The following is a 22,571-nucleotide window of genomic DNA, read 5'->3' as shown; positions in this document are numbered from 1 at the left end:
TCTACCATCTACCTGCTGGGAAAGCAAAGGGAAAAGATATTCTCTCTCTCTCTCTCTCTCTCTCTCTCTCTCTCTCTCTCTCTCTCTCTCTCTCTTTCTCTCTCCTTTCAATCCATGCATTCACAGCATCCCAGCCTCCCTAAAAGCATCCCTAAATACTTACCAGTCTCTTTCACTTCTTCCCAAATTACAGGAATTTAGAGTAGGTTTTCGAAGAATGCCTTTAAGGTGTTGAAAGACAGAAGCCATAGGAGGAAGGATTTTTCTCATAGAAAACTTGGCAATGACCTAACCTGATGCCTAATGCCTTTTTCTTCACTCCATAAGGGAAAGTCAAAGAAAGCTTGAATTGTGTGATTCAATTTCTCCTGCAGGGTTAGATGATTGACCTGCAGGGTTTTCTAATTGGGATTGCTGGTTGAGCTATTTAGGAATATAAGAGCTCCCAGACATTCTAACCTTCCACATCTTCTTCTCTCCTTGGTTGCTGTTGCCACATTGATAACATAAGTACTGCAGAGTGATTGGTGCTGTAGATTCCAAATGAGACAAGGTGGTTCACTGGAGTAAGAGAGAAATGTTTAAAAGCTATTTGTAAAATGCAGAGGCTGGTGGATAAGTAGAGACAAGTGGTTGTGGGGTCAGTTGTGAGCCCATGGTTGACTTGTAAAAGCTTTAGATCCAAAACAGAAAGGCAGTTTTGATTGTTTCCTTTGGGCTTTCCACTACAGGTCTTGGTTCTTTAGCTTCTAGCTTACATCTGGAAACTCACTTGCTTTTCCATAGATTTTATTTTGTGTTTAGTGGAAGCTGCCAGAAACCTGTCAATTGTTAACAAAACAAGGAACCAGTACTGATGTCTTTTCTGTGAAGTTTACCAGCAAGTTAGAGTCTACAGACTTTTTCCACAACAGAGGAAGTTGCTCTCTCTCTCTCTCTCTCTCTCTCTCTCTCTCTCTCTCTCTCTCTCTCTCTCTCTCATTAGTGAGCACACATATTTATTTTAAACCACAGATGGCCTTTAGTCTCAGCTTCTCACTATGCTGCTATTGAACACTGAGATGAGTTTCAAGCAGCCTTTGCATAAATCATGACCTTAGCCTTGTGGTCTGGGAGCTTCAGCTCCTATCACTGGAATACTGAAAGACAGTTCAATGAAAATTGGGATAACTGACCATTATTATATTAAAGAAAGAATGGTGAAGGTCCTATTAGCTGTAAGAAAACACCCTTCTATGTATACTTTAACTGGAAACAATTATGTCAACAAATTTCTGGTTTACAGAAAACTCAACACAAGGTGTTGAGGTATAACCATACACAGGGACTTTGACACCCAAAATATAAATGCTGGGGAACACACTCTTCTTGCTCCTGTTTGGAGGAGGTTGTAGAAAGTGGTAGAGGAATTCTTGTTTTCTCCTACAACCATTCTAAAGATATGCCCAAAGATGCTGCCATCCCAGTCGGTCATCTTAGAGAGTCACAGGTTGAATGTTCCTTTTCTGACTAGCTTAATCACACTTGAAAGATCTTGAACATATATATCCATGGCCCTTATTCACTTTGTATGTTCCAAGTATAAGCAATATTTAAATTTTTTATTTTTTTACAATTATTTAAATTATTTTTATATGTATGTGTACATATATGTGCCTGCAGGAATGTACTTGTACTCACAAAGGCCATAAACGAGTTTCAGAACCCATGAAGTTGGAGTTACAGATGGCTGTGGGCTTCCTGATGGGGAAAGTAAACTCCTACCTTTTTTTAAGAGCATCAAGTGCTCTTAATGACTGAGCTTTCTGTCCAGTCCCCACTTGGGTGGTTTTTAAAGAAATGAAATATTACAGACATAATTCAAAACCAAAGTTCTTATTTTAAAATGTTTGTACTAGTTCATTACTGAAAAAAATGTTGATTTTTAATGTATTATCTCCATACATGAGTTTTATTAGCATTTATGTCCTTAAACATTACATTGTATTATTTTGATTTTATTGGATTATATAGCATCAATTTAGAAATAGTGAGAGTACAGTTGCTGACATGCTAATCTAGAATGCAGGAAACTTTGGCTTCAATCCTAGTACTTCAAAGCTAAGGTTGGGGGGGGGTGCTGCATACCCATAATATAATCACTGTGGACATGGAGGCAAGAGGACCAGAAGTTCAAGCTTATTCTAGCAATACCTGAGTTCCAGGTCAGGAAGGCTACTTCAGAACCCTCTCTCTCTCTCTCTCTCTCTCTCTCTCTCTCTCTCTCTATATATATATATATATATATATATATATATATATATATATGACTTCTTATCTGTCTGTCTATCTATATCTCTCTATCATCTATCTATCTATCTATCTATCTATCTATCTATCTATCTATCTATCACTTATGTACCTATTATTTCCATTATATATATAGAAATGGCATGAAACTATAATTTTTCTCTTTTTAATCTATTTAATATCATTATTGAAATTTAATATTTTGATACATGAATTTCTACTTGTTTCCTTCTACTCCTATATTGTTACATTGTATGAATATGCCAATGTTAACTCATTAGTCATCCTATTTAAAACCTTGGTTATTTCCATTTTCTTTTCTAATTTAAACTATAAAATTCTTTAACAGCCTGGTAATTTTCTTACATTTAGTGCTGAAAATTCTGTGTTCTTCGGAGTGTTTTCTTTAGTGTTTTGTGTCTCTTCAGTATTATGTAGTAAGACAGCATAAATCTATGTTTCTTCTGTTATTAAAAGTGAATGAGATTTCCTAGAAGAAAGCACCCTGGCTTTTTTTTTTTTTTTTTTTTTTTTTTTAATAAAACAATGACAACTAAGAATAACATCCAGTGTTTCTCAATAGCATCACAACTTTTATGTACCTCTGAAATGCAGTTTAAGTAGGTAAAATGGTTTTAACATGAGAGATGTAACAATGCTGCCTATTCTAGCCGAATCCCTTAACGTGAATCATCAGGAACAGAGAAATGTGCTGGTTGTTCATGTTCAGACAATGTAGAAACATGTCACTCTGGAGTCCAGAAACTTGTTTTATTTCCCTGTTGTTGGTAAGTACCGTCACTTCCTGTTTTAGGTGCCCATATGCAGAAAGCATTTGTAGTATAAAATTTACACTTAATTTACAACCCTCTTTACAGTTGTAGTCTTTATTTTTTTTCATCTCAAGCACAGCTGTTCCGGAGCCACTTTGAGCTTTAACCAGTAGATATTTGTCTAAGACTTGCCAATGTTTCCGCAAACTTATTGTGCCTCTGACTGTGGTGAGCAGCAAACAGCTGCTTCTCACAGAGAGTAGTGTAAACAATGCCATCTTCTGAGGGTTTGGGGCCCTAAACATTTTGTAAGCACAGCAGAATATTAATAACTATTGCAACTTTGAGCCAGATTGTTGCATGCCTATCGAAATTCTTTCTTCCATAAGGATTTTATTCTGATTGATACAGGTATAATATGAAAGAGAGAGGATGAATAATTGTATATTCCTTATCATGTTGCTACACAGAATAATTCATACCTGTAGAACATCTCAGTCTGAAACAGCGCACAGCTTGGCCATAGTCAGTAGATGCTTAGTATTCATAGAGAATGAGGAAAAATGGACAGTGAAGTCTTAGAAAGTCTACACTTTACAAAATCAATCTGGACATCTTGATAAATCAAAACCTTACTAAAAGAAAAAGTAAAAAAGGAATGGAGTTTAATATGGTTTTGGAAAGTACATGTAAGCTTGAGGGCCTGGGTTCACTTCTTTGGCATTTTAAGTAATAATTCTGGTGTTATTTGTTTTCTGCAATATGAGTCATCATGGAGAGAGGTTGCTCTCCAGAATTCTTTGGATAACCAGTCTAACAAAGCAGTGAGTTCTGAGTTCAAATGGAAGACTAATTCAGAAGGTAAATAGTGATAATAGAAAACACCTAATGTTAACTCCTGTCCCCCATAAGCAGGTTTACACATGATAACATACATGTACATGCACATATATATACATTGTGGATGTACACACATAAACTATATATTCGCAAACTCTCATATACTATACATTCATACACACACACACAAAATGATAAAATAAGTTAAATGAGTTGTATTGTATTTCACTCTTTTTTCATTTTCTCTGGAACACTTCTGTTTTAGCCATAATGGAACAAGGAAAAGGAATCATTCGTCATACAGTTTTTGCTACTGAGTATTCAGAAAGTGGTCCATTTACTAATTTCATAATATTTATTAGACATATCCTTGGGAGATATGTTTGGTAATCTTAATTTTGATGACATTATAATATGTCACAAATGATATATTGAATAGTACAAAAACTAAAGGCTTCTACTCACAGGCTAGTGACCAACGATAGCCCTTTGTGACCTGTTTTCCTATATTTTTGAAGTTCTGTATGATGAAATCCCTATAATTTGAATGGTATTGTGGAAAGGAACAGATATTACATATGAGTTTGTTTTGAAAATCACTATTTTTGACAATTTTGACTTCTCATGTCATCTGTTTTATTGACTGAAAGGCAGTTCTTGTTACTACCACAGTTTCAGGGTTTGCTTGTTTGGTCAGTTGGTTGGTTTGGGTTTTTGTTTGTTTTGGTTTTTTGCTTTTTTTTTTTTTTTAAGAAATAGTGATCACAGGAGTGATTATGGAATTTTGTTTATGCCTTTGCTTGTTCTTTGACTATTCATGTTTATTGTCTTGCTTGTTTCTTGACTATTTGCATCTATTGTATTGCTGGTTCCTCAATCTAGAACTGACTTTAATATTTGCATGTAATTAAAATAGTATAAAAGCTAAAGGAGGAGGGGGAGTTGGATAGAGGGTTTCTAGGGAGAAGAAATGGGGAAAGGGGATGGCATCTGAAATGTAAATAAATAAAATACCCAATTAATAAAAGAAAAAAATACTGAACATCATTATGTTTTTCTTTATCATTTATCATTTATATAAATATTTATATAAATGATAAATTTATATAAATTTAAATTTATATAAATTTATCATTATGAACATCATTATGTTTTTCTTTAAGGTATTTTTTTTTTGTAACTTAATTTTCTTGTTTTACATTTTGTGTTCATTCCTTATAGTAAATGGATGGTAACAGGGCAAATCAAATTGAAAAACATCACTGGGCTTGCAGACCTAAAACTGACGTAAGATACGACAGAAACACATCCAAAGTTAAGATAGCAGCAGCTATTATCATGAGACTCTGTGCCAAGTGTATCACATTACAAGTGCTGTTGGAGATTTTAAGTTGACAAGGATTACTTCCTCTGAGAAGAGAAAGTCACAGGTGGAGTAATGAATCAATTCTTTGTCTCTTTGTGGTAAAGCATTGTTCATGTCGGTCCAAGTCAAATATATATTTGCCTTAACAGGAGAGTTGAGTCTTATAATGAAGGCAGACTTATACTTTGTCAGAGGAGTGGATATCCATATTAATGGCCAGGGACTTAGCTACATAATGAGCAAAGATTTTTAGAAGAGGTATGCTTCACATGGGTGTGATAAACCAGGTCCTGCATTGAGTTTTAGAGGAGTCCAAAATATCTGCGTGGTTACATTTGTACAGATACACACATGTCACACTCTAATTTTATTAGATGTCAATGGTTATCCTGTCTTAAGGATTTAAGTCCCCTCCACAATCATTTTCTTGATTGTCAGCTGTTTTTAACTTCCCTGATTGCCCAACAGTCTAAGAAAGAAATTCTGAGTAGATTAAGACTATTAAAACTGCTGCAGGCTCTGTAGGAGTGGTTATCTGGTGCTTGGTGTGTGGTCATGGTCTGATAAGTAAGACTGAAGGAAAGGATCAATTTATTTCTTAAGATAAACAAAGAGTATGTGAATAAAAAGATAATTGTTCCTGCAGTTTTCTCACATCAGTGACAGGATCTCATGAGAGCAGGAGGTAATAATAAGAGGTGCATTCCCTTTAGTGTGTACTTGTAGAGGCTGTGTGTTTTTCTCTATCACTCTGTCTTTTTAGGAAATATTTATTTTTAGTTTTTATTGACATGTTTCTTTTTTTTTTTTTGACATATACTACATATGTGTGGGTACCTAAAGGTTGCAGAGGGGCGCTGGATCTCTTGAAGCTGGAGTTACAGGCCATTGTGTAATGACCAAGGTTGGGGCAAGGAACTAAACTCCACTCCATATTGTTTTTGAGACATGGTCTCTCAATGAACTTGGAGCAATAATCTTGTGTTTGGCAACCCTAGTGGCCAACAAAATCCAGGAATGCTCTTGTTGACCTCTCCAGAACTGGATTTGGAAGTATTTGACACCACACCCAGAGTTTTACATGGGTGCAGGGATCAGAACTCCTGTTTGAGTAGGAAACACTTGACTGATTGAGCAATCTCACAGCCCTATGGTTTTTTGTTTTTTTTTTTTTTTTTTTAATTTTAGTGACAACAATAAATGACTTCTATAGTGGAACACAATATTTAAATGCAAAACTAGTCATGCTTAGATTCCCTAAAAGATCGAAAGATGCCTATTAAACGTCACCCTCCATTTGAGTTTCCCCACTTGAGCTAAAATATTACTGAAATTTTTATATGTATGAAAAAAATGGTTTGTTTATGTTTTCTGCATTACTTTCCTCCTTCAGGAAACAGTTGAACAACCAGTGTGTTGTAGCCAAGCTTGCTGAATTTAATAAAGGAAAACAGATACTTATCATACGTAATGTTCCTCACTGATTTTTTATATAAATCCAGGCCAATATATGAACAGATCTTTCTTTGGTAAATTTCAATAGGAAGAGTCTAATAATCTTATAATGTTCTCAAAAGTCATATTTTTTTTAAAAAAAATATCAGTATATTGTAGAAACAATTGATTTCCAGGGTTTATTTTATTATGTAAACTTCTTTAGTGTGCTTTTATATTTTTTTGCATTTAAACTAAAATAGAAAACACACTGGAAAACATCTCTAATAGGTATTTTATTGGTATCTTTAATAATATGTTAGCCAAAAGCCAGCAGAGGTTGTATTGACTAGTAGTAATGAGAAATGCACAAAGCAAACATATACATGCATGAGCCCATACATGCACGTGCGTACACACACACACACACACACACACACACACACACACACACAGACAGAGACAGAAACAGAAAGACAGAAAGAGACAGAGGGACAGAAACAGAAAACAGATCTGAAATTTCTGTGTGAGAAACTTCATAGGTTGAAGATTGGTGGCTTGGTGTAGGGAGTAGGAGAAACGATGAAGAAGGTATCAGAAGACAAAGACAAATGCATTCATGACTCACTTTAATTTCATTTTAGTGCTCTGAAGTTATGTCTGTTGAGTAAAGAAGTCCCAAATTTATGAATGTTTGCAAGCCAATATTGAGAATAGCATTGATTTTCTTAATTATTCCTATTCTTATTAAAATAAATATGCTATCAGCCTGTTCTAATAAAAATGTATATTATTATAATCATTTGAATATATATGCAATGTAGATAATGTATGTTCATGCTTAGTACTATATAATCATGAATATATATTTAGGTAATGCATACGAGTTTTTATTTTCATCATAAGTAATTTTAATCACTTTTTATTAAGTCATTTCTCTGTTTTACTCTCATTAGAAATTATGTGAATTGTAGATTAACTAGATGTACTCTAATTTTTAAGAAGTCATGATTTAGTACTGCACCCAAATATGTCTAATAGGAGAATGTACTATATGACAAATATAGGTGGGCATCTGTATACATTTGGTTACCACACCAGCACATCTTTCAGGATTAAGTCAAAAATATTCAGAACAATGTGTGTATGCTGTATATGTACATATTTTCTATTGTAATTATTTTCTACCTAGTATATTATAAGGATATTTATGCCATTTGAATTATTTGGGGTATTATAACTAGCTAGAAATATTTCTATGAGGAAGGATTCATAGGTTACATATACATACTACTTTATTTCTTATGAATAACCTGAGCATTCTCAACTTTTCATATCCTCATAGCTGTTCCAAAGCCGTATTCTTGATGTTAAGGTAAAACAGTCTCTGAGAATAACTCCATTCACATGTACTGAAACTGAGAAATTTGCAATGTTTGTTACTGGTATGAATTTATTTCATTAGAATGTATATTGATCAAATTGAGCTAGAGTCCTCTACTAGTGATATAATTACAAAATTGAAAATATAAAGCTAGATACTAGGAGCACATAGATATTACAGCTAAGAAAAATAATTGGTGCCAAAATAAATTAAAGGCCAAAAAAAAAGAAAAAAGAAAAAATAGTAGACAAGGTTTATAAAACTTGTTCACAGGCCAAGACAGGCCTGCGTTATGCTTTGATACACATGGCTATGACCTGCTTTTATGTAAAATTTTTTAAGTGAATAGTTTTTTGTAGTGTGTGAGAACTGCACACAGTTTACCAGTTAGTCTGACTACATTTGTTGTCTTAAGAAGCCATGTATAAACAACACTGGATCTTGGAGCTGAGAAGTTTTCAGGGAAGTTACGAGAAGTTGCAGGTGTGCCTCAATGACACATTGTCTTCTTATAATTGTCAAGCTTCTGGTTTGAATCATCCAATCTGGACCAACAAGAAGGACAAAGGATAAATATTAAGGGCTGGGTATGGTGATATGCATCACTATTCCTATCTCTAAGGAGGCAAATGCACATAGATCCTGTGACTTTCTGAGCAGTTGACCTAACAACATTTATGATAGCCATATCAAAGAGACACCCTGTCTCTAAAACCAAGATGAAGATGAACAGATGGAACAGTGGATAAATAACCTTCCATACAACTTTGAAGACTGAGATTCAAATTTCCAGAATCCATCCAAAAGCCTGATGAGTGTGGTAGCTTTCTGTAATCCTGACAGTGGGGAGGCAGAGACAGGGGATCCCTGGGGCAAGCTCACTAGCAAGTTCCCAGTTCAGAAATCATGTCTTAGTAAGTAAACTGGAGAGCAATGAAGGATGAAACTGCAACTTTATCAGCCTAACACATACCACACACACACACACGCACACGCACACGCACACGCACACGCACATACACACACACACACACACACACACCATATTTCCATGTTAGAAACTGAAAGGAAATTTAAGTGAAACAAAACCCCTCCAAAAGAAATAATAATAATTTAAAAAAAAAAAAGAGGAAACCAAACCAAACAAACAAAAACCAAGGGGACAGCTCAGAAGGAGCAACACCTGTGCTTGATCTCTGGCTTTCACTGTATGTAAATGTAAGTGCTGGAACACATGCAGGAACAGAGAAAGTGACCAAGTAAGCAAGTCTTCCTCTCCCCAGCAATGGCTTGCAGAGACAGGGGGAAGGAAGGAAAGAGAAAAGGAAAAGAGAGTGGTGTGGGTGCATGTGTGCCAGTGTATACAGGGAAAATCAGAGTTCAGATCTCAGAAGGTTCTGTTCTTCCACACTGTTAAAGCAGGATCTCTCTTGTTGCTTCTGTCTTTTGTTGCAGTGTGTAATCCAACCTGGTTGGCCAGAAAGCAGCCTCCTTTCTTGCTACAGAGTGATTTTACTGCTGTTACTCACTGAATCATCTCAACCCAGATCCAAATTTTGAAACAAGACATTTAAATGTGTCATATGCTCTGGATAAATACAATAACAAACTGATCCCTGACAGTTGAAAGCTACAGCCTACATATGTGAATTTGGATACAGTAAGCAACATTTACATTTCAAAACACTGTCAATTTGAGTGCTTTAAAATCAGAATGTCCTAGAATGCTTTTCCTGTTTTGAGCATGTGTGTTAATTACTAATATTGCCTTTCTGAGTCCTTGACTGTGGCTCAGTGTCATTGTGACTTGTATCTTGGTGTTTGTCATGCTATAGGTATAATTTACATATTGAACTCTAATACACATCTTTTGGTATGTGAAAAATGCATGTATGTGTTCTGGTGAATCTGTGCTTACATGAGGGTTCATGTTGAGACTGAGTTTTGGGATCAGTTGCTTTCCTCAGTTATTCTCAACCTTATTTTCTGGATCAGATTCTCACTAAACCTGAACCTTGCCAACATAACTAACTTTACTGACCCCAGCATCAGTAATCCTCCTGTCTCCACTTCCCCAATATTAGAATTATAGGCAAATGCCACAGCACTGGCATTTCTACACTGATACTAGAGACCTGAAAACATACATTTATACAGGATGCATTTTATCAACAGATCCACTTCCTCAGACAAACCAATGTACATTTATTCTTTCAGAATTTTTTAAACCATTGTTTCCCATTTACATAAAAACAGCCTCTGGTACTCATTCTATCAAACGGTTGTGTTTGATTTCAAAAAACTCCTGAAATTTATCTAAATTTCTGACTCACTTTTCACCTTAAATTATCAAAAGAATAGTCCAAAATATGGGCAAGCAGAAGAGAAAAAAACAAACATGAGAGCTCATGAATATTTATGATTTACCATGTTCTATTCAGATAACTAATTATAATTGTTTCATGTGGTTAGAAAAACAAAAATCAGGCATTTGAAAGCTATACTTGGAAGATGACCTAAGGCAGAACCCTGATGCAAGACAGGATAGCCCTATAAGGTTTTTTGTTTTGTTTTGTTTTGTTTTGTTTTTTGGTTTTTTGTTTTTTAAGAAAGTGGGAGCAGCCTTTCCACCAGAGCAGAAGATGCAGACTCACTAGCAGCTTTGAGATGAGCCAGAGCTCCATCTACAGTCAGGCTTTAAAGAAATTACACAGTCTGCAACACTTACTACTCAACATAACAATGGGTATTTGTGATGGTTGATATTGATCATCAGCTTTTCAGGATCCAGAATCACCTAGGAGACAAAACCCTGAACTTCCTGTGAGAGAGTTTCTTCTCTATACTGTGGTCATTGAGGTGGGAAGACACTCCTCACTGTGGCTGATGCAATTCCATGGACTGTGGTTATTGACTGGATATAAAGCAACCGAGCAGCAGAACTTATCTCTTCGCTTCCTAATTGTATGTTATGTGATCATAACAGGATTCCTGCTCCCTGGCTTTCCCTGACTGACGGGCTGTACCCATAATGGGAGCAGAAATAAAACTTTCTACAATTGTTTCCTGCTAGTCTCTTTGAGAAATGAGAATAATAACTAATGTAACATGATACTGACAGTTTTTATTTTAAGGCATGACTAAATTTCATATTTTATAGTTCTTAGTAGGAGGTGTAGGAATGGGGGAGGTTCTTGAAATAAAAATGATTATTGGTATGAGTTCTAAAGCCAAAAGTGATGCATTTTCTAGAAGGAAAAAAATATCTCTATGTGCATATTTCCTGGGTTTCACTTTATTGTTTTCATAAGTTATACACTCTTACAGGCAAGACAGAAAAAGGATAAGCATTTCTCTCCAATTGTGAACCAAATTGTAAGTACATTAAGTTTTCCATTTTTTTTTCATAGTTAAGAGTCAGGCTTTATTGATGAGGACTCTGACATAGTAGATGAACTAAGAGCTACACGATTTAATTTCTCTTTCAACATATATTTTGTATTTATTGTTTCTAAAACTTTACATGAGAAAATAAGAACTTATGGAACTGAGCTTCTATGGTAGGCTTATTGGAGGACATACTGTGTTTTTACTTCATGTTAGGTATGGAAATAGTAGGCAAATATTTCAATAAGTTTTATCTCTAAAATTGTATGATATCAAATTAAACAGTATCAGAAAATTCAGAAATGAGGTAAATAAATGCATGGCCCATGCCTGGAGGTCTTATTAAATGTTCACAGTTAGTCAGATGGTTACATATCAGTCATGAATTATGTATACTTCAACTCAGAACACACCATCACTGGCTGTGCTTTTTTTCTCCTTAAAAGCTCAGGGGTAAAACATGGTCAGTTTTTATTGTATTTCTTTAAATAAACACAACATCTTAAAAGTGGGTAATGAGGAACGTGCTGGTTGTTTGAGCATAAAGCCCTGTGTTCAGATCCTTAGCAGCCATGTAAAAAAACAAATACAGTAGTAGGCGTGAATAATCTCAGCACTGGAGAGGTGGAGACAGAGACATTTCAGATCTCACTGGCCAGTCACTCCAGCCAACTGGCAAGGTCTGGTTTCAACAAGCGATTTTCTAAAAACATGAGGTGCAGAGTGATAGAGAAAAAAGACCCAGTGTCTATTTCTGCTTTGCACATGTGCATGCCAGTGCACACTGCATTCCACAAATGTAAATGTGTGTGTGAGACTATAAAACTACCTTTTATTTTTCTGATATAATTGTCTCAGATGCTTACTGCCTCCATCTGCTAACTTTGGCCTAGTCCAGAAAGCTTTTAGCCTCCATACAATCTAATCTATGCCTAGAGTTTTTTAATGCCACGAGTTTCTGCAAAATAAGCTGACACCACTCTCTAGGTCTCTCTGAACTCTGGCTGGCTGGTCAACTCAGGAGTTCTGGCTCAAAACTCCTTTCCATGTTGACTGACTCAAATTTGTTTTATTAGCATCTGACTAAATTGCTTTGCTTGACCACATGTTAATTTTGGCAATGTTCTAATATTCTGGCACCTTCTCATTCTCTTAGTTGTTCTACGTTCACCTTTGTGTGGCTTATTCTCTCTCTCTGCAACCTGTGTTTGTGTATCTGTCCCAGTAAAACTGTTCTCTCTCTCTCTCTCTCTCTCTCTCTCTCTCTCTCTCTCTCTCTCTCTCTCTCTCTCTTTTCAACACTCTCTTAAATAGCTTCTCTTTTCTTTCTGTTTTTGGGAGATTTGGGTATATCCTATTCTGTCAATTCTTTCTCTGATTCATTAATTCCTTTGACCCTTAATTAGACATCACTTTCAAACATGGGTGCTTCCTTTTACAAATTAACTCTACCTTCATTGTTTAGGTTTAAAGATGTGAACTTAAGGAAGTGTCTATATTCTAACAAGAGGAGTTAAAGATATGTACTAAGTCTGAGGCACAACACAAGGAAAACATGTTTTCCAGTAAACAACTTAATCCAGATTTCACAGTGATCAAATGCCCTACAACCTGAGAGTGTGCAAATATATATTTTCTATATATTTTTTGCTTAGTTGACAGAGGTGATCTTGTTTGTGGTCAATGATTGTTTGCTGAAGAATTCATATATGATAAGTAAATGGCAACAGCACATGCTCTAAGAGAATTTACAGCTAAGGAAAGTACACACGGTAAGGACTGTCTTAAATATTTATAAGTGTGGAGTGTATAATTATTTCTCAGAGGACAGGACCACTTGTTGCTCTTGCAGATGACCCTGATTTCTTTCCCAGTACCCACATGGTCGCTCACAACCATCTGTAACTTTAAGTCTAGAGTATACTGCATATATATATATATATATATATATATATATATATATATGTGTGTGTGTGTGTGTGTGTGTGTGTGTGTGTAATTATATGTATATATACATATATATATGTGTGTGTAATTATATGTTATATATATATATATATATATATAGTTTTCAATATATAGAGAGAATTAGAAATTGATAATTAATTTGTTTATAAGAAAGATGTAGAAATAGTACATCTCTCAGAATTTTATTGCCATCATGCTTCCTCTGCTTTAGCCTCCAGGGCCATGTTCCATCTTTTCAGCCACTACCACACCAAAAAAAGAAAAAGAAAAAAAAACCTCAAAGAAACCAGCATAACAAAACCAAAAATGAACAACAACAAAAAACAACAACAAAACACCTTAATATCTTTTTTTTTGTTCAGTAAGTGCTTGGAGTGAGCTAAAATTTACTACAGTAAACATTATCCATGAAGTAAATAATGTCATACACGTATGTACAATCTAGTCAGCATGACAACCAGATTGATATCAAGTTCTGGAGGATAATCATCAATGAACATGTCATAGGCCCCTGGTACATACTACAGGTTAAGCAAACATCAGCTGTACTCACTGTGTGCTAAAATGAAGCCACAGGTGGCAAGTATGTTTCTTGATCTAGCTTGGTTGATTTAGAGTCATGGACCATGTATTTCATTCCCTTAAGTCCTTTTGGCCAGACCTTGAGGTGAAGCATCTTTGGTTTTGGTCAGTCTAGGGCAAGCAACAACTGAACCAAAGCCTGGTGTGAAGAAATAGAGACATAGGAAAGAAACCAGGCAATGATCAGGCTAGGGAAGTTGAGGCAGGTCATAACACTGAATGAGCATAGTGATTGAGGGAGGTAGTTCACCCCCACATCCCTGTGGGTTAATGGGATGACTTTGAAGGTACAGAAACAGATATCATAGAAAGTCTCATTATCAATTCAGTAGGTCTCTCAGTAAAGTGCTCTCTACCAACTAATGGAGGTAGTGTTCAATCATGGTGTTGAGAACTTTGGGTCTGAACACTCTACTCACAATGCTTATGATTATGTCTGAATATTCTTCTGCGATATCTTTAATGAGTAGGGTGTCAAATTTTCCACCTAGTCAGTGGGGCAATTGGAAGCTTTTCAGGAACTTCTTATACCCACATCTTGGACAGAGTCAGCCAGCTGATCTCTCTTTGTGTTCACACCAGGCTTTGGCACTCTCATTAACCATAGGAGCCTGCAGTATTAGGTCCTCATTACCACCCAGAAACTGTTGGATGACAAGAACATGATGGCTGCCTTTGGCCGCCACCATTGTCAGTAATGTAGCATTTTACCTAAACAGATATCCATGAAAGAAGGTGATAAACCCATATTCAATGCAGAACAAGATGAGTTGCTATTTTGTGAACCACTCTCAACCAAGTCAAGACAGCTCTCCTTGGCATCCAAACACATGGTATCTAGATGTCAGTTACCTTCGTTAGCAACAGAACAGCAATCCAGGACCTACCTGTTTAATTGAATCTCAGAACAGTTCACAGCAATTTCCTGCCAGAAAGCTTTCATCCACAGGAGAAGGTATACAGGAGATGAAATTTACGGAACCTGAGATCAACACACATGACCTTGCCTGAGTATTAGCAGCATGAGAATGACACAAGAGATGGGATTTGCCACAGTCAGAGCCTTGGTCTCTAGGTATCCAAAAACATCTACATTCTACTTCTTGCTTTCTTCAACTACCTGGAAATATGTGTTATTTATATCCATATGTTTGGATTACTCATTCCCCAAGAAGAAAAAGGACATATTTCTTTGATTTTGCTGTTTTCCTTTTAACCCTTGATTTACTACTATACTACACTTTCCATTTTGTGATGAACTAGTTACTTACTTTCATATTGAAAAGAATACATTGTCCCAAGAACCAAAAAAAAGGAATTGAAAAAACTAAACAAATAAATAAAAAGACAAATTGTGTACAGGTGACCTCTAGTCACACTAGCATGACTAGAGAGTGAGGCAGGATATAATCAGATGTTAAAATTCAAAAGTTCATATTAATTTTAAGACAACCATTTCTAGAGGAAATATTTTTCTCTTCTATTTGCTGCATCTACCCACTACATTTCTTTGTTTCATATAATTTGAAGTTAGAGATGGTCATTTCACTTTTAGTAGCTGAGAAACACTGATCTATACTAACAATGAGTAGAAGGAAAACTTGATTTCTTACACATATTTGGAACTCCAGAAAAAAAATTCTGTTTTTTTTTATCAGAAAAATATATTTTAAACTTCATTTGTTTATTTGTTTTTTAATTGACTGTTCTACAGTAGTTTTCACTGAGCAAAGATTCAAGAATTAGATTAGGCAGAAATTTATGAATACCCAATGTGTACTTTTAGACTCATGAAATTAGATGATTTGTCAATGAGGTGCTGTGGATGAGGGAAATATGGATCCAAGCAAGCCTTAAGGATATTTTACATATGGAAAGTTTACTTATTTCAGCTGCTTTTCAACTATTGGCATACTCCTCATTAATATTTACTGTGTGTATAAACAAAAAATAAGGCAATTCCAGAATTCATGGGTTAGGGACAAGCAAGGAGAATATAGCTTCACAGTGTGTTGTAACAGAGAACTTGATACAATTTTATCTGGCCTTAACTATGAGATTAAACTTCTCTGCTTTTGACTGATTTAGGGATAGAAATTAGTTGATTATCATAATAAACACTTTGGGGCAGGGCATTGGTGACTTCTTTCTCTTCTTACATGTTTTTATTTTGTACAGAAGTAGTTCAGAGGCACATTGATGAAGGCATTATGTTGAATTTTTTTTTTGACAGTATCTGCTGATCCAGGCTATTTAGAGCCCAGAAGCTGCTATTATTGATAACAGTTTTTCAACATTGGCGATATCATTTAATGTATTGATAGGAAGATTTCCACAGTTTGGAGTAATGGCCACACTGAGCATGTAATAGATAAGGCTAAAGATGGTTTAGATGTGACTAATGTTAGGTGTCCAAACAACTTAGTTTCTAAATAAGAAATGAACCAAGGAAGTGAGAGAAGAAATGACTCTGTCCATTTGAAATTTTGTAATAATAAAAATTGCAAAGTCCAAAGTTATAAGTATCTATTTGCATGAAGGAAATGAATTCCATAGCAAACCAAAGCCTCAGAGTCCTGAGCCTCTGTTCAACCTTCCCAAGAACTGGAGATTTCCAGTAGATAGGTGGGAGATTCATAGAGAAATAATGAAAATTGTTAGTGGATGTGCCTATGCTTGACAAAAAAAGTAAAAAAGGAGCCTTGGCAAAAGGCAATGTTGATCTGATGTAGGATAATCTTCATATTTAGCTTTAGAAATGTTGCAGGCATTAGCAATAAAACTACAGGAATAATTACTGGAAGTAGTTTTAGTCAACCCAATATTGAATTATTTGTGGTTACACTTGGTTTCCTTTTTCCCAATTTTAGACATAGTTTCAGTGTAGGCAAAAGAAGCCTCCAAACTGGCAGGCTTAGATATTAGCTAAGAGGAAAAAACATTTCTAAATATTATGGCTTTCGTGTGTGTGTGTGTGTGTGTGTGTGTGTGTGTGTGTGTGTGTGTGTTTGGGCAATGAACCAGCCTATGTCCTCACACACAAAGGCAAGGATTCTATCATTGAGCTATACTTCCAGCACTAGGATTTTCATATTTTGTTACTTTGTAAGGTTACTCTTGCATGGTGTTTAATATGAAAAATTTTCCAAATTTAAATCTTATTACAAGGAAATGTTTCTCAATACAGAATCTAAAAAAAAAAAAAAAAAAATTACCGATGATCATACAGCTTTTCATTCACAAGTGAAAACCAATAAAAAAAAATGTAATTCACACATTGGCAAACGCATTTTGTATGTTCATAACATGAAATTGAACACAACTATCACCAATGATAATTATGGAGAAAATGCATTTAAATGAATTTAATAACTTGCTGGGGCAAAATTAGCATATAATGAGGATTCAAGGTTTAATCGAAATATGTGCATTCCCTGTGTACACAAACAATTGAACGAGGCAGCAATTATTTAACTAGATATGTTAGAATGGAAGGTTTATACAATCTTTCTGCTATAAAGTTTTATGTCTGCCTCAAAATGTTAACTTAAAGTCTAGCAATGGAAATCACAGAGGGAAATAAGGCATTGATGGGGACCAGATGAATTACTATTGCCTTTCTAATTATCTGGGGTTGATGACATAAAATCAATGAATGAAGTGAATAATCTCTATTGAGAATTAGAAGAGGAAATGAGATTTCATTGTAGGTATCCTGTGAAGAATATCACAATCAAAATATGTGATAAAAAAAGGGAATATGCAAATATAAGATTGAGAAGTCTGATATGGCAGCCTGAGCACACAATTGGGTAAAGGTATGGGCTTCTTTACATAATCTCTAATGAGCCAAAGAGATGGACATGAGTCACTTCATTCTTTGATGAGGAATCTGCTATATCCCTTGTTTGTATCCATTAGATGAAGGAATGACCTCAATATTTCAAAGAGCTTCCAGAACTTTTGTTGGTGTTTGATACCAGTATGACCCTAGACACAATTCCAAAAGAGTTCAGCAGAACTCATCTGTGATAATTAATCTTGATTGTCAACTTGGCCAGATCTAGAATCAACTAGGAGAAAAGTCTCTAGGTATGTCTATAAAAGAGATCCTAGGTTGGGTTCATTGAAAACCCATCATAACTGCTGTTGCACCATTCCATGGAAAGATGTCCTAGACTAAATTAAAAAAGAATGCAAAAAAGCAGCTGTGTTTATCTTTTTTTCTACTTGACTGGGTGACATATGACCAGCCACCTTATATTCCCACCACCATGCCTTCTCCATCATGATACACTGCATGCCAAACTGAGATATATCCTACCTGCTTAAGTTACTTTTGTCAGATATTGTATTTCACCAATTAGTTAATTAACTTATACACCATCATAATGGATAAAGTATATAATGAAAGAATGATAGTCTGCTAAAAGCCTTGAAACTGTCCTATCCCGTAACAGAGGTTATGCATACACAGGATCCAGGATCTCACCATGGGGATACAGCTGTGAAAAAAAGCAGAAGAAGGAGGAGCTTATGTGTTTTTAGAAATTACATAACACCATAGTAGTATTTTTGTTTGTTTTGGTTTGTGAGATATATATATATATATATCTCCTAGCATTGATCTTAAATAGTCTGCCTATAACCAAAGTTAATAATAGCTTTGACACTCATTTTGAATATTTTGGTTGATAAAACAATATATCAAAGTGTGCTTGAAATAACTGCATCCAGCAAAGTACGACACAGACTGTCTCAAACTATCTCCTTAAAGTATACTAGTTACTAAAACAGAATGACATTTGTTCAGTAATCTCCTCCTATGATATAATGAGATCATAAATAGTCATTCATCCTTGAAGTCTCCACATCATAGAATCATTTGGAAAAATATCTAATTTGGTGTTTTGGAATCGTCATTACATTTTGACATAGAATTTTTTAGTTTTGGGTATTAAATCTATGAAAACAATATGCTGTAAAGTCACCCTTGCCAAGGACTTATTATGCACAAATTAAAAAGCAAGATAAGCACTCAACTATGACATGTTATTTGGAAAAAATCAACACTATTATTGATAAAATTAGTTTTTCTATCTAACAAGTTTTTAAATTAGTCACTTCTCTTTGTATTTCTTTCTCTCTCCCTCCCCATTCTCCATTTGTGTGCAAATGTGTGTGAAAGACAGTGTATATATGTCATAGTGTGTCGATTCTAATCCCTTACTATTTAAAAAAATCAAATAAAACTGAAAAGATGACCAATCAATTTCTACAAACAACCTCTTAAATATAGAGGTACATGTTATAACAAGTTGCAGAGGTTGGTTCTCCCCTTCAACTATTTTGGTGTTCATAATTGAATCCAGCTCATCATGCTTGAGAGATACATTTACCTAATGAATCAGAAATTTCTTTTCATACTATTAAGAAGAGAATCAAGATACAAGACACTATATATATATATATATATATATATATATATATATATATATCTGCATCAAACTGTGTACTGTGTAAGCATGAACAGGAAGTTTTGTTTTTTGTTAAGTTATAAATAATTTCTAGTTTCCTTTTCATGTTCAGATTTATTTTTAATCAGAAGCTTAACATTTTTAATCAGAACATATTTTTTCTATGAATGTGAAAGTACTAATTTTACCTAATACAAACAAACAAACAAACAAACAAAAAAATACAGTGTCAGTGTTCAATGTTAAGAAAACCAATTGTTATAGTACTTCGTTTATTCCTCTTAAAATTATAACATGTACCTTTTATAATAAAGAGGCTGTTTTTAGAGATTGAACAGTCATTTTTTTTCTGTTTTATTTGAATCATTTTTAAAAAAAGATATTGAGTGATAAAAATCCACAGGACAAATTTGTATACTAAGTTCTAGGACATGGATTGTCATTCATGAACAATTTTCTGAAAGCATCAAGACTCTGAAATGTGTATATAATTGATTTCTTCAAAACTAATATTGCCTCTGAGGCTGGAAAAATGTACACTTGCCATAAAAGCACAGAGACATGAATTTACTACTCTGCACTTTCTTAAAAGCTGGTGGCTTGCCACTCTAATCTAACCTGTGAGCACTATGAGACAGGGATTCCCCTGAAAACCACTGTTCAGTCAGCTTAGCCAATTTGTGTGCAATGGGTCCAGTGTGAAAACTTGTCTTAAAATTTAAATTGGAGAATAAGTGAGAAACTTGACATTGACCTCTGGCCCCAATAAAAATATGTTTGCATGTATAGATGCACATACATACAGGAACATTCACAAATTCACACACACACACACACACACACACACAAATTAATACAAATTTTAAATGGATTAAAAGTTTGTCAGTGTCTCAGTATGAATTTAAAAACAAAAAGAAAGATTAAATGTGTCTGTTAAAAACAAAATAAAACAAAAGCTTAAGCAAACTTTTTCTCAAAAAAAAAAAGGAATAATCTGTTCTAAGTTATTTCAAGTAATCTTCCTAATTTGGCCGACACTGTCTAGTTCACTGTGTGGTATTGACATCCATATCCCCCTCAATTCACCTATAGTTATACTTTACACAGTTCTATTAAAAAATGAAAAAATTACAGGAAAAACCCAAAACCCCTCAAGGATTTGAAATTCCAAATATATTTACAAAGTATGTGAAATTGCAGTGACTTCTAAAAGTAACAAGGTGCCTAAAAGTAGAATTAAAAAAAAAAAAAACCTTATCTGCAAAATTCAAAATCTGAGTCCTTTTTAAGATCTCAGTGGGCTTAACTGTTTTGAGATTACAGATTCCAACCATTATTTTAGCTTCTCTTTGTCTAGATTAGAAAGGTAAGGAGGGTAATGACTTTGAATTGAGAAGACTCATATTTTAAAAAATAACTATTTTAGATAATGCTTTCTTACCTCATAGGGAGATATATATATATATATATATATATATATATATATATATGACATTCTCAAGAGTTACAAAACATGATGTTCAAAGCAATTGCAGCAGCAGTGATGCTATCAATTAATGTAATTTAAACTGTTATATCAGCAATAATCAAACCCACTACTCTCTTGCTTTTTGCTTAAGCCTAACTCACTTCTTCCAGTACTTGCAAGTTTTTTTTTCCAGAAAAACAAGGTTCTGTAATACTCAGGGAAATAAGACAAAAGCTGGTTGATCCCCAATAACAGACATGCCAAGTTTCAGCACACTAACACAGTTAGAAATTGTACAATCAATGCAACTTACATTAAATACTGTAGAAGAAACAAAAGCAATTTATCATAACAATTTAAAGAGCTTTAACACATGCACTAACACTTGTTTGAAATCCAGATCCTGTCCCAAATTTACCTCTTGCTAACATAACATCATAGAGAACTACAGCTATCTTTCAAATATGTCTCTGAAAATGTCCAGAACCAGCCTTCCAAAAGAAGACTGTTATTTCCAATATTGGATCAGTCCATGATTGAGAGTAAAGAGCTGGTCACATTTAAGAAAAATGCAAGAGTTATTGTAACTTCTATTTTTGAATCTCTTTTCCACAAGGTCTAAAAACTTGAGGCAAGGCAGCCTGTCCCATCTGGGATATAGTCAAGCAAAGGTGGGTCAGGAGCATATGTCCAATACAAGCTAAACCTTTTGTATGATATTTCACATAATTCTAATACCTCTCTGGATGTTTTAACTTTGCATAGTGAGATTATGAATTTAAAGACTGCCACTTCACTGAGCTTTGATGCTACATATACTGCTGATAAAATTATCCATGGCTTGAGATCAGTATTTCCATTTTTGTCTGGTGTCAAAAATGGCATATATATCTTGATCATACTAGCCCTTTTTGTCCTGAGAATAATTTTATTCCTGATATAGTGTTAAAGCTTGTCTTTAACAACATCAACAAGTTGGCAGCCAAATTACATGACTTGAAACTGAAAATGGACCTGCAGACAGAGTTGTTAATTTAACAGGCTGGTAAGCCAATGATGGGTAAGGTTCTGCACAGAGCCTTACCAACCTGAGACAAAAATGTATTGCTTTTGATAATGCATACTCTACAACAGGTAAGAAAGGTACTCTTGTCAGAACAACCTAAGACATGTTCAGTCTTGTTTATGAAATAAAAAATGGGGAGCTGTGGAGATGTTTGGAAATGCTTGGCAGGAATCTGACATTAGCTAAGGATAAGGAAATAGACTTCAGGCAGGAATCTGACATTAGGCTAGAGCAAAAAAATAATTTCAGAATGGAATCTAAATCTTAGGCTAGAACAAAGAAGTAATTTCAGGCAGAAATCTAAATCTTAGGCTAGAACAAAGAAGTAGGCTTCTGGCATGAAAATGACATTAGGATAGGACAGGAAAGTAGGCTCAGATATTTTGGTTTTCCTGATAAGTCCTTAGAAATAATGATTATAGGAGTGATCACAGAACTTTGTTTATTTCCTTGCTTGTTCTATGACTATTTACATTTATTGTCTTAATTGTTCCTTGACTATTTGCATCTATTGTATTACTAGTTCCTCAACCTAGA

The sequence above is a fragment of the Arvicanthis niloticus genome, chromosome 10 (genome assembly GCF_011762505.2).
Source record: "Arvicanthis niloticus isolate mArvNil1 chromosome 10, mArvNil1.pat.X, whole genome shotgun sequence".
In the NCBI taxonomy this organism is placed as follows: domain Eukaryota; kingdom Metazoa; phylum Chordata; class Mammalia; order Rodentia; family Muridae; genus Arvicanthis; species Arvicanthis niloticus.
The sequence above is the reverse complement of the archived record's forward strand: the minus strand, read 5'-3'. Positions refer to the sequence as shown.